General features: G+C 39.6%; 1 long non-coding RNA gene across 1 annotated transcript; it reads right to left on the bottom strand.

Moving 5' to 3' along the window:
- Positions 1-965: 965 nt before the first annotated feature.
- Positions 966-6,137, bottom strand: LOC147915338 (uncharacterized). Its single transcript, XR_015554340.1, has 2 exons — positions 5,815-6,137; positions 966-1,753 (listed from the first exon to the last, which is right to left on the bottom strand). It is a non-coding gene; the product is annotated as an uncharacterized LOC147915338 (long non-coding RNA).
- Between the last annotated feature and the right edge of the window lie 7,351 nt (positions 6,138-13,488).

Genomic DNA, 13,488 nt, shown 5'->3' on the forward strand with positions numbered 1-13,488 from the left:
ACTTGGTCAGTTTCAGGTCGGCTGGTAGTTACATCTTAACATGCAAAAGGAAAAGAAAACTTGGAAAAACAGTTAATTGCTTCCAAACCCACCTTTGAGTTTCTCTAGGCCCCTAGTGGTTGACAAGACCAGCAGGAGGCCCAGGGCGCCCTCCTCACTGGTGTGCACTGTGTGGGCCGCAGTGTTGCTGTTTTCTCTTCCACCAAAGGGCAGGGTGTCATTTTGCTTCTCTGGAGGAAAACGGAGGCAGATACAGTTGATTCTCGTGATTTATGGTACATGTGCGCTGTAAAGCCGCCGTGAACATGGAATTCGTGAAGGCTGAACCAGGAGGAGACACGGGCTTAGGTTCCCTCCAGCCTCTGCTCACAACATTTTCGTCAACCGATCAATATGAAACCTTGTTTTGTGAGTGTTTTTGTTTAAAGATGCACTGTTTAATACATATTGTCTGTTCAATAACATTGAACTCAATTCATCCTGAACAAAGCTCCTCTAACACATCTTTTCTCCTGGAGGCACATCACAGCTGCAACACAGCAGTTCTGTGCTTGCTTGGGGACCATTTTAAACAGTGAAAACACCAAGAAAGGGCAGAAAATTGCAAAAAATCCTTCATTAAATGGACTGCAGAAAGGACACAGTCACAATCTGAGCTGAAACAAGAAGACAGAGCGCCGCCTGCTCAGCCAGCCTGCCGGGTAGGGTGCCTCAGGCACTGTGGGTGGTGGCTGGCAGAGGGTGGATGCTCAGAAATCAGCCATTATTATCAAGGGTGTGGGTTTCCAGGTAGGACAACTACTGAGTGGGCTCGTCCCTCTTGGGAACGAGAGAGGTGCTGCTCTCCCAGTTGCTGGTTGAGGGTGGCCCAGGGAAGATGTGCACTTTGTGGGGGAAGAGGGAGAATCCCCCTCTGCCCTTTCCCTTAAGGTTCTTATGGCTGGCCAAATAATTAACAAGACAGGTTAGCAGGAGAAAATAATACCAAGTTTAATAACATGTATACATGCGAGAAACCAGGGACATTGCGTTTCTCAACACAATAGCAGAAATTCTCCTCTTAAATACCACCTTCAGCTAAAGACAAAGGAGGATGTTGGGGGTGGGGGGTGTCAGTTACGGGAGATTACCACTAAAGCACAGTAAACAAGAGTAAGGTTATATGCAGATTTAAGGCCTCACCTTCCACATTGATAAGTTTCTAGAAATGAGGTCATCTCCCCTCTTCCCAATACAGAGAGGGAGATACCTTTACAAATGGAGATTTCCCTTGTAAATGTTTGTCTGGCAACTCCTCACAGGGCCATCCAGAGAATATGGCCAGAGAGACAGCTTGTTGGTGCCTTTTCTGTTGTAACATCTATTTTACGTTATATTACAGCCATCAGATAGAAAATCTGTTAAAGGAAGGAGTTACTATGTCAAATTCTTTAGGCAGTTAGTGGGGGAAGTCAAATGTCCATCAGAGAAAACAAGCAAGGTAAGAGATATATTTCAGGGTGGCCAAATCTTGATCTCCCACAGTCCCGCCTTTGAAACTAAAAGTTTCACAGTCCTTTTGAAACTTAAAGAAGTTTCATAGTCCAGAAGCTGAGTTGGTAGATTGTTTCATGTCACTGAACACATTTCTTAGTCCCGATAATAGATCAGTTCAATTAAGTTCATTTTAGAAGGTGGTGATGCAGGTGGGCTCCCAAAGTTAGGCTTTATATATTGTAGAAACAAGCAATCAAGTATTTAATAAGAAGCATTTCTATGGAAACAAAAGAAAACAAGGTTAATGGTTGGAGCAAATTGTAAACCAGTTTTTGAGTTCAGAGGACAGCCAGTTAAGATTTTTAGATGTCAGCATCCAAGTATCTTTTGCAGTTTAAAAGTCCCTGATGATGTCATCAGGTAATCTCTCTAGTTTATATCAAGTCCATCGGCTTCAGTTTGTAAGGCTTCAGGATAAAGGGCAGGTTCAGTTCTCAGTGATGCCAAATGAAAATGATGGAAAAAATCAAAAACGTTAGTTTGGGCATCTGTAGCCAGATATTTCAGGAGACTAGAAGAAATCAGGATCCAGTCCAGTCAATAGATATAAAACAAAAACCTCAAAAGACAATTAACAAAACTAGGATCTAATATCCACAAATGTATACTATAGTTTTTACTGAAATATAATTTTTCTCTCTAAAATCATCCTCATTTTAATCAAAGATAGCCAAATTTAGACTAACTAGTTTGTAAAAGAAGTTTAGTTTTAATAAACTTGGCCCAATTATTTACATAAGTACAGCAAGAATAGCCATTGATCACATAAGCTCTTTTAAATCTGCTTTGCTGGAACTTCTTATGAGGAATCTCAGATTGAACTTCAAAGGCCTCTCGAGGCCAGGAAAGCCAAGCCAAGGATTTTGTTATCAGACTTCGCCTGCAATACCTACAGATTTGGGTGAATTCCTCTCTTCTGAGGTTCCCCAAAATATTTCAAGGTTCCTTGTACCTGCCAGATAAGTGACATTCTTTACTTATCCTGGTAAGTGTTGCTTGGAACATAAGGTACCAGGCCAATATTTCCACGTGGCTTTTTTCCATAAAGTCCAATCTTCATTCCTCAAAAGCTGTATGATTATATCACAAGTATGATGTTCCAGTCACAGCCTTGGTAATATAACCAGTGTTTCCAGTTGTGTCCTGTTATAAGGAGAACAGATTCTTATTGAACTTATGCAAATAACTATATTGCCATGAAAACAACAATACTCACTCACTAAAAGTTTCCAAATTCTGGAGGGATCAGGTAGAGAGAAAAAGATAAATATTTTAATTTTGCTTACAAAAGTATCATTTACCAAATTGCTATAAGTCATAGCTAGCTCAGGAGAAAAGAGAAAAAGTTTTCCTTAAATCTGAACAAAACAAAGCATTAAAAATTCAGCAGTACTTCAAATGAAAAATCATAAAAATTATAATCATCCTTATCAGTTCATTCAGTCCTGTGTAATCCATTCTTGATCTCAATCTTTTTGTTAGCAGCTTCATGAAGTCATCAGTCTCTCCATCAGAGTTCTGTAATTTCCTACCAAGTTCAGTTTTATGATCAGAAAGTTTATCAGAAGCCTGTACTCCAGTGTAAATGTCAGAGTCCTTTCCATGAATTTTTCTGAAGTTGAAACATTTTGCAAAAGCATTAGAGCAAAGAAATGTCTGTAAACAACAAGACCTCAAAATGGCAATTGACAAAGAAATTTGGTTAATTTTGTGACATACAACACTTTAAATAATAACCTGAATTATGACAGATAACCAGGACAGATCAGAATTTCAGTAATGTTATACAATTTTAAAACACCTATATCAATAACATTCACCCACTTAATACCACCTAAGAAGGTTTATCATCACTTGTCTGACAATGCTTCCCATGTAGTTTAACATACTGAATAAGCCTAATAAGTTTAGTATCTTCCTCCTTATAGGAAGAGAGCAAATTTCTTTGAGAAGTTCCAGGGCCGTTTGAAAATTCTCAAAGAAAAAAAAGTGAAAAAAAGACTTTATTTAAGATATGAATTTTGGGGAGCTTGTCAAAAATATAAAAAGTCAAGGCAAACAGAGCATTAACAGTCCAGAAAGCCTTAATAGAGAGACCTCAGTCTTTTGAACACAGGAAATTATTTTAACAAAACATAGATTTTCTGTCTTTTAGGTAGACTTATTCAAAGGTAAAGAAAAATCTTTTATAACCTCTTTATCAAGTTCAAGAAAATTATCCTTTTAAGAGAAATAAGACCAAATTATAATTTTGTACCAGCTCACTTCTGATATTAAAACTCATTTACTTAATTAAATTCATTTTAATCTTAGCCAACTTGACCATGCATAAAACTCCTTTTCCAGAATTCCTCTTCCACAAACCTTCTATAACTTTCTTTTTACATTCAGAATTTGTCCCATGTCTTTCTTTTCCCTCCTAGTACTTGAGGACAAATTTATCTTTCTTAATCAACCAAACAAACTATTTCCATTCTTTGTACCTTCTTTATACATCTTACTTTCCTTGTACACAGACATATTCTTCTTAATTTTTAGTAGCTTCAATCACATATACTAATTAGGAATTTTAACCCTTAGAAACCTTAATTGGTAAGTAAAAACTAAGTAATTATAAACTTTTTTTTACAGTAGCATTTCATGGCTTGATAAATTTATAAACACTTCAGAATTTCTAGAAACATGTTACTTTATAGTACAATCTTTTAATAAAACACAAGAGATGTTTACTAATAGACCCAAAACACCTTTTAGTTTTCCTGTAATGAAAAGCCAAAAGTAGACAAACATACATTTAGCAATCAATGTCTAATATCTTATCTTATTTGGAAATGATGTAGATACTCAGTGAATTTTTATCATAAAATTTAGCAAAACACTAAAGTTTTGTCACCAAAAAAAGTTTGGAAACTGTAACCACCATAACACATAATTATTGTTTAAAGTTCACCCAACCTTCATTTTTTTCACATCTATTTAGTTACTTATTCCCAATAAATTATTTAGATTGCCTACAAGACTTTATAAGACATTAGATAAAATTAGCCATCATTTAAATTACTATTTTTGTTAACCAGTTCTGTAATAGAAATAACATCAGTTTTTCTACAAAATTTCATGTAAATTTCATCACCTCTTATACCTCTAGACATAGTTTTCATTAAGACTTTTATCAATAGGTCTTGGTCTTATAATTTTGGACAAGGGAAGCATTCCCAGTCAGACATTTTAAAACATACTCAGGCAAAGTTGATGTAACCTCTTTATATAAAATTAGTTCAAACATTCCAACCTTTATAATCTTATCAACACTTACACTTTTACATGTTCTCAATTCAATTGTAACCTGAGTCAGGGTCTTAAGGCTAGTCAAATTTTTCCCTTCTTTTTCTGGCCTTTTCTTAGGTACCAATTAATTAATTATGTGAGAGCTCTCAAAACATTTTTTTCTTTCCCCAATTTAGAAGTTTTCCCAATTCAAAGGATCTGTCGTCTGGCCATTGACGAGTAGGATCTTCATTTGTATATTTATTCCAATAGTGACTCGATCCAATAAGCCTTTTTAAGGAAAGACCCTGAGGTAACTTGCCACGCTTAGAATAAATCTTTACCATGGACACAAGAAGTGTCCCTGGTGAGGGTGTAAATGATGTAGCCCCCATGATCCACAGAATTCACTCCCAAAGATATTCAGAGAAAGTAAAGACCTTCGTTGCACAGGTGGTAAGGATGGGTAGTGAAAATGGTGTCTCCGGTCTCCCACAGTAGTGTGGGACGCCTCCAGTCACAGACCTGCTAATCTGTGACACCGGGCAGGCGCTACTGGAATGGGATTTTTCCAGCACTAACAAGCAATGAAGGTTAAGACGACAAAAGCCCTTATGGACCGGGCCCTTTATGACAAACTCCCCTGAGAGCTTGGCACAGCCGGATAAAGACAGTTCGGAACCCCAGTCTACTCGACTGGCCACTAAGGTGCACTCTGGTAAATGCACCTTCCGTATGGTGGAGACCAAGGAGAATATTCTCACTGGTCACAAAGCCAAGTTCTCAGGACACAGAACAAGACAGAGACTATCTGGGAGGAAAAGGGATCAAGATCAAAACCAAGAGTACTCTACCAATAATTTACTAGAGTCACTAAAAGCACAAGAAACTAATTTCCCAAATATTTTCTCCTGCCAATCTAAGTTTAGAAAGAAAAAAATTCTCACCGCTTGCTTCCACCAGACCCCGCAGTTGGAGATTCCAGGAGCCTGACGTGGTAAGAAATCTTACCTTTTGCTGGCTTTCTTCAGGTGTTCCCGTATCTCATCACCTGCAGTAGCCCAAGGAGAAGGCAGTTCTTCCAGCCAGAGAAGGCAACTTGCCAGCCAGTGGGGATCCTGCCAGCTATGCCAAAACTGTGCGGGAAGAGGGAGAATCCCCCTCTGCCCTTTCCCTTAAGGTTCTTATGGCTGGCCAAATAATTAACAAGACAGGTTAGCAGGAGAAAATAACACCAAGTTTAATAACTTGTATACATGGGAGAAACCAGGGACACTGCGTTTCTCAACACAATAGCAGAAATTCTCCTCTTAAATACCATCTTCAGCTAAAGACAAAGGAGGATGTTGGGGGTGGGGGGAGTCAGTTACGGGAGATTACCACTAAAGCACAGTAAACAAGAGTAAGGTTATTATGCAGATTTAAGGCCTCACCTTCCACATTGATAAGCCTCTAGAAATGAGGCCATCCCCCCTCTTCCCAATACAGAGAGGGAGACACCTTTACAAATGGAGATTTCCCTTGTAAATGTAAATGTTTGTCTGGCAACTCCTCACAGGGCCATCCAGAGAATGTGGCCAGAGAGACAGAACTTCTGATAAGATGGGCTTGTTGGTGCCTTTTCTATTGTAACCTCTATTTTACATTATATTACAGCCATCAGATAGCAAATCTGTTCCAGGAAGGAGTTACTATGTCAAATTCTTTAGGCAGTTAGCGGGGGAGGTCAAATGTCCATCAGAGAAAACAATCAAGGTAAAGAGATATATTTCAGAGTGGCCAAATCTTGATCTCCCACAACTTCATACCTCAGGGGCAAAAAGCTTCTTTCATAACAGCCTGTGTTTACTTTCTGTTTATAAGCAAAATAAACCCAACAAAGTAAGGCTAGAAGGAGGAGAGTGACGGGGCTCTGCTTCTCTAAACTTGCTTCTTCTCTTGACCTTGAGCCTGTCTCAAGGGCTTCCCTCCATATGCCCCCGCTTATTTCAGCTTATTTCAACTGTTGTCATGATGTGGGTCTGAACAACTTCCTGGACATCGTTGAGTTCTGAATGCCAGCCTGGTGCTTAGCTTCTCACATCTAACCATCACTGCTTCTCTGAAACAGACAATTTTGGAAACTTTCCCCTCCCTCTGCTCTCTGAATGACTCTGTACCTCCTTTTCAAAGGAGCATAGTTGTGTCTTTCCCTGTCTCTAGTTTGCTCACACAGGGCCTGTCCATTTCACTACCTTGCTTCCTAAAAGTGCCACAACTTTATGCTGCCTTTTGAAAGCACCATATCAAACAAAACATGAACTGACAACATTAAAAAGGTGTGTTTTTTAAAACATTATGGAACTTCTCTGAGTTTCTAAGAGAAATTCATTACAAATCTCTAAGAGAAGCCACATGAGGATTCCCTCAAGGGCGAGGGGCCTCCAGTGTTGTCTCAGATGACTCTTGGTAGGGTGGAGACAGAAAACAATAACAAGGACATAAACAAGGTGAATGATCCAAAAAGAGGGCTTAGAGCAAGAAACATTCTCAGAGTAATAAAAGCAGGGCTTGCAGAAAGAGGCTCCAAGGGGCCCGGAGAGTACCCTGGGGAGCTGGAGCCTTGGAAGTGCTGGTTGTGCAGGGCTCGTGGGCTGGGCAGGGATTTCCTGCACACAGAGTCCCAAGGGCTCCAGGTTGGTTATGGTTTCGTAAGCTGTTCTGATTTACAGTCAAAAGCCAGTGGTCTGAGCCGCAAGCTGTAAAAGAGCTCCCTTCTCTGTGTTTTCCCCAAATCTTACCCTTCAAACTGTTGAAGAACGACACAAGTTGATGTCACAGCCTCTCGAGGCATTTTACTGGAAGTTATGACATTGGGAAAGAGTGGAGCCCTAAGAATCGGAAGGGAGATCTTTGGGTGGATTCTGGTGAAGACGAGGACCTTGAACCTCCAGGTGGTACTGCACCTCTCTTGCTATTAGAATCCAGCACCCTTCTGCCACCCGAGGAGACCAGCCACCCCTTGGCGAAGACTTTGTAATGCTTTCACTGTGATGCAGGCCCTGATATCAGTTCCCCTACGTTAAATCCAGTACATATGGGGTTAAAACCAAAAGCATCATCTCCTTTCCCTGCTCCTCTAAGTTACATTAACATGTAGATATCAGTTGGTTTAACCTTTGTATCCCTGAATTCCACGAGGTAAATGGAAGTAACAAATTGTTAAAGCCCAGGTGGCCTTGCGCTGTGCCTCACACTGAAGTTTGGTCCTTTGAAGTCTTGATACAGGGAAACTGATACCCAGCGATTATTAGGAAGCTGAAGCTTCCCCAACTCCTTGGCCTCCTGGCGCGGAAATCCACTATTCACCACGGAGACAGACAACCGAGGACATCTGCAGATTCCCTTATCTCCGCCAAACTGCAAGGCCACAGCTCCCCCTCCCCTATCTAAAACCTTGTAAACTTGGTAATCGTTAATTGGCGGCAGTTTCCTTCCTCTCCTCAGGGCCCAGTTTCAGGTGGCACAGGAAGATTGATCAATGGAGACCTGAACCTCCTGCTGTAGATAAAGACAACAATGGACTCGAGGCCAGAACGTCTGCTCGGACCCTTGCACAATCGCTCCCCTGGATGCCTGTGGTCACGACCACCGTGGCTTCCCTCTTTTGATCTCCCCTTTAAAAACCTTTGCTTGTGACTTTTCAGGGAGTCCAGGATTACAGCATGAGCTGCCCGTTCTCCTTGCTCTGCGCTTTGCAATAAAAATTCCTACTTTCTTCCACTACATCCGGTGTCAGCGATCGGTTTGCTGTGTGATGGGTGAGCCAACTCACTTCAGGTTCAATATCACCTGGGGCAGTTAACTTCCAAGAGAATGCCATTCTCAAGACCCACCTCACCACCTCTTGCTGCCTCCATATGTATTACCACAGTCAGATCACTGCACATCATGGGGGACAAACACAGTCTGACCTGAGGAGAGAGACATACACAAAGATTTTCCTAGTTATCAGCAGAAACCTGAGTAAAATGTTTGAAAATGGATGTCACTGATATTTTACAAGGAGCAAAACAATGTTGGATTGAGCTGAATTTCTGGATATGCGTGTACTTAGCAGATATTCTGGACTCAGTGTGTGAGCGTGAGCAGCTGGGAGTGACTCAAAGTTTCCTAGTTGGCTGACTGATAGCTGTAGTAATTGGTGGCCACATTAAATGAATTTGGGATCCATAACTTCCATGATTTAATCTCTAGGAGGAGGAGGATTCTCTAGGCTTAAGGATTTAGAAATGATGGAATGGATTTATCAAGGGAGACCCACTCATGCATCTTCTCACTAGGCGCTGCTAAGAGGGCACTGAGACACTCTTTTTACCAAAGCATATTATACACATTAATGAAATAGACTAATGAAAGGAACACTAGCGTCCTTGAAGAACTCATATAAACCACTTCTACTTGATAATGGAGTGCTGCCGTGCATGCCCAATTTCTGCCTCCCTTGCCCCAGCCTGAGGGTGGTCCTGAAGTGGGCACCCCTGAGCCAGCATTCCAGAGCCAAGCCTAGTCAGTGCTTTCTCCTCGCGTATCAGGAACTCTGGAGAAGGTGCTGATTTCAGGTGTGACCACAGGTGGCAAAGCTTTTCTGCACACATGAAAAGGAGAAAAAGTTTTTTTGAGATGCAGGTGAACTCCTTGCAAATCTAGGGAGTTGACACCATGGTGATGGCGTGTGTATGTGTGCGTGTGTGTGTGTGTCATGGACAAGCAGCATGCCTCCCCATCTTTGCACAGGCTAATCATCTACCTAGAAGGCCTTTACCCTCCTAGTCTGATAGTCTAAAACTGCATTTCCTTTTCAAGTCAGGTGTCATTTTCTCTAAGAAAAGTTCTCCTACACTTCCCTTCTCCATCCCCCTTTTCCCAGGAGATGCAGTATAAACATCTACCAGCACGTTGTCATTGTGTGTTGTCAACAAGGATTCTCTGGCCTACCATTCCCACTGACTGCCTTCTCAAGGACAAGGACTGTTGGTGCTCAACAGTTGTGGGTTGAATGATTAACAGGATGCAACAAAATCTCCGTTACAAAAAGGTAAATAATTCAGCAAAAAGGTGAATTTATTTATTTTACCTTAGCATTTGGGTAAAAGGTTCGGATATGAAGTATCTGAGAGAGATTGCACAGCTCTTCGGGATCTAATAAACAAGGATGACTGCAAAGGTAATAAAAAGAAAGTGGAGAAACACAGAGCTTCTATTTTGTTGTTCAGTTGTGTGAGTTCTTTATATATTATGGAGATTAATCGCTTTATTTTGTTCAATTTTAAATCCTTTTTTTTAATAATCATATTATGTGGAACTCTAGGTGAGGTAGTAGGAAAAAAATGCAGAGTAAACTCACTTACAGACTATTTGCTCAACGAACACTTCTTGAATATTTGTTGTGCGCCCAGCACTTATCTGAGCAGTGCAGCTACCATGTTGAGTAAAGGATGGAAGTATCTGCCCACATGGTGGCTGCTTTCTAGTGGATGGGCTGATGAGCTATGGTGTGGCTGTCTCTCATAAATTACACAGCCACACTTATAATCTCACATATATGCCTGCATGGGTAACCACACACACACACACACACACACACACACACACATGCCTATTCCTTTCTCAGATCTTTGATTATAAAATTTTACTGTGAGTAATAATTCTTTGGTGCTGAGATTAGAAGTGGACCATGCCTCCTAGCTAAATTGATAGCATAAAATATAGCACACATGTAAGTCATGCAGTCTTTTTTGCCATTTTATTTTTCTTCTCTTATGCCTTCCTTTATGGACCATAACCTAATATGACATCATAAGAGGCAGTGTAGGATGGTATTTAACACTTCTGGGTATGTACAAAATCAATCAAACCCACATTTAATATTGCAACTCTTTTTTTAAAATCTCAATTTCTTTCTTTTTTTTTATTGAAGTATAGTTGAAATATAATATTGTATTAGTTTCAGGTGTATAACATAGTGATTTGACATTTATATACACGACAAAATGACCACCATGATAAGTCTAGTTACCATCTGTCATCATGAAAGTTATTAAAATATTATTGACTAGATTTCCTACCTTGCATCCTTGTGATTTATTTATATTATAACCGGAAGTTTGTACCTCTTAATCCCCTTCACTTATTTCTCCCGCCCCCCGCAACCCCTTGCCCTGTGGTAACCACCAGTTTGTTCTTTGTATCTATGAGTCTGTTTCTGTTTTGTTTTGTTTGTTTGTTTGGTTGTTTTTTTAGATTCCACATATAAGTGAATAATATGGTATTTGTCTTTCTCTGTCTGACTTATTTCACTTAGCATAATACCCTCTAGGTTCATATATGTTGTCTCAAATGGTAAAATTTCATTCATTTTTATGGCTGAGTAATGTTCATTGTGTATCTACACCACGTTTTCTTTATCCATTCATCCATCGATGGACACTTAGGATGCTTCCATTGTCTTGGCTATTGTAAATAATGCTGCAATGAACATAGGGATGCGTATATCTTTTCAAATTAGTGTTTTTGTGCTGTTTGGATAAATACCCAGCAGTGGAATTGCTGGCTCACATGGTAGTTCTATTCTTAAGTTTTTGAGGAAACTCCATACTGTTTTTCATAGTTGCTGCACCAGTTTACACTCCCACCAACAGTGTATGAGAGTTCCCTTTTCTTCACAGCCTCATCAACACTTATTTGTTGTCTTTTTGATAACAGCCATTCTGACAGGTGTGAGGTGATTGTGGTTTTGATTTGCATTTCCCTGATGACTAGTGATGTTGAGCATCTTTTCACGTGTCTGTTGGCCATCTGAGTAGACATCTTTGGAAAAATGCCTATTCAGGTCCTCTGCCCATTTTTTAATTGGACTGTTTGTTTTTTTGGTATTGAGTTGTATTAATTCTTTATGAATTTTGGATATATTAACCCCTTATCAGATACATCATTTGCAAATATCTTCTCCCATTCAGGAGGTTGCCTTTTCATTTTGTTGATGGTTTTCTCTGCTGTGCAAAAGCTTTTTAGTTTGATGTAGTCCCATTTGTTATTTTTGCTTTTATTGCCTTTTCCTGATGAGACAGATTCATAAAAATATTGCTAAGACTGATGCAAAAGAGCTGATTGCCTATGTTTTCTTTTAGGAGTTCTATGGTTTCAGGTCTTACATTTAAGTCTCTAATCCATTTCGAGTTAATTTTTGTGTATGGTATAAGAAAGTGGTCTAGTTTCATTCTTTTGCATGTGGCTGTCCAGTTTTACCAACACTATTTATTGAAGAGACTGTCTTTTCTGCATAGTATATTCTTTCCTACTTTGTCATAGATTAGTTGACCATATAAGCATGGGGTTATTTCTGGGCTCTCAATTCTATTCCATTGATCTATGTGTCTGTGTTTGTGCCAATACCATAGTTTTGATTACTATAGCTTTGTTGTATAGTTTGAAATCAGGGAGCATGATACCTCCAGCTTTGTTGTTCTTCATAAAAAGAGAGTAAAGGAATAACAGAGCTTCTATTTTGTTCCATTTTAAATCTTCTAATCTGCTTTCCTACTGTGACCTACTTTCTAGTAATGTAGACTTCATATAAAGATAATCATATCAAAATCTGAATTTTCTCTTGTAGAGTAGAAAACATTTATGAGCAATGTAAAAGCAATTTAGCTTCCTTCCTATTATCACATTTAATTTCTGTAATAAACTTGCTGGCATCAGCAGAGACAGTGGACTTGTCAAAGGCTGACTTTCCCTATTCGTCGTGAGAGCAGTGTCCCCCTCCCCCAGGAAAAGTTAGCAAATGGGGAAGCAAGAGCATAATTTTAGTTCAAATACTTTTTTTTTTAACTTATCAGCAATCATTTTACGTGGGCTTCATGCACATCAAGAAACTGTAGACCCAAGGAAATGCTTGTTTGTTCTTGACATTGTGCTGAATGCTGAGTGTGCAGAGCATGTTAGAAGGATTAGAAGTAAGGACAGCACATAGTTCCAAAGACTCAAATGAGAAGTTTTGCTCTTTCTTACCGATAGCCAATTGATCTAAAGAACAGACGTTCACTGTTGATTCAAAATTTAATGATCCATATGCACTTCAAAATGTGTGTTCTGCTGTTGTTGAGTGGAGTGTTCTGTAGATGTCTGCTAGGTTTAATTGGTGTGCGGTGTTGTTCAAGTCCTTTATTTCCTTATCGATCTTCTGTCTAGATGCTCCATCCACTGTTGAAAGTGGAGCACTGGAGTCTCCAGCTGTTACTGTAGAGCCGTCCGTTTTTCTCCCCAGTTCTGTCAGCGTTTGCTTCACGTCATTCCGGGCTCCCCCTTCTAAGTGCATATGTGTTTATTACTGTCATGTCCTCTCAATGAAGTGACCCTTTCATCAATATTTAATGCCCTTTTTCTCTCCTGTAACAATTTTTTATTTAAATCTACTTTGTCTGATATTAGCATAGCCACACCAGCTCTTTTAGTAAATATTTGCATGGAATATATTTTCTCCTCATTTTGCTTTCAACTTTCTTGTGTCTTTGGGTCTAAAGTGAGTCTTTTGTAAGCAGCATATATTTGAATCATGTTTTTAAATTCATTCTGCCAAACTCTGCCTTTTCATTGCTGAGTTTAATCCATTTACATTTAAAGTGATTACTGATAATAAAGGAC

The sequence above is a fragment of the Ceratotherium simum genome, chromosome 14 (assembly GCF_057802395.1).
Source record: "Ceratotherium simum simum isolate JZ-2026a chromosome 14, ASM5780239v1, whole genome shotgun sequence".
NCBI lineage: Eukaryota > Metazoa > Chordata > Mammalia > Perissodactyla > Rhinocerotidae > Ceratotherium > Ceratotherium simum.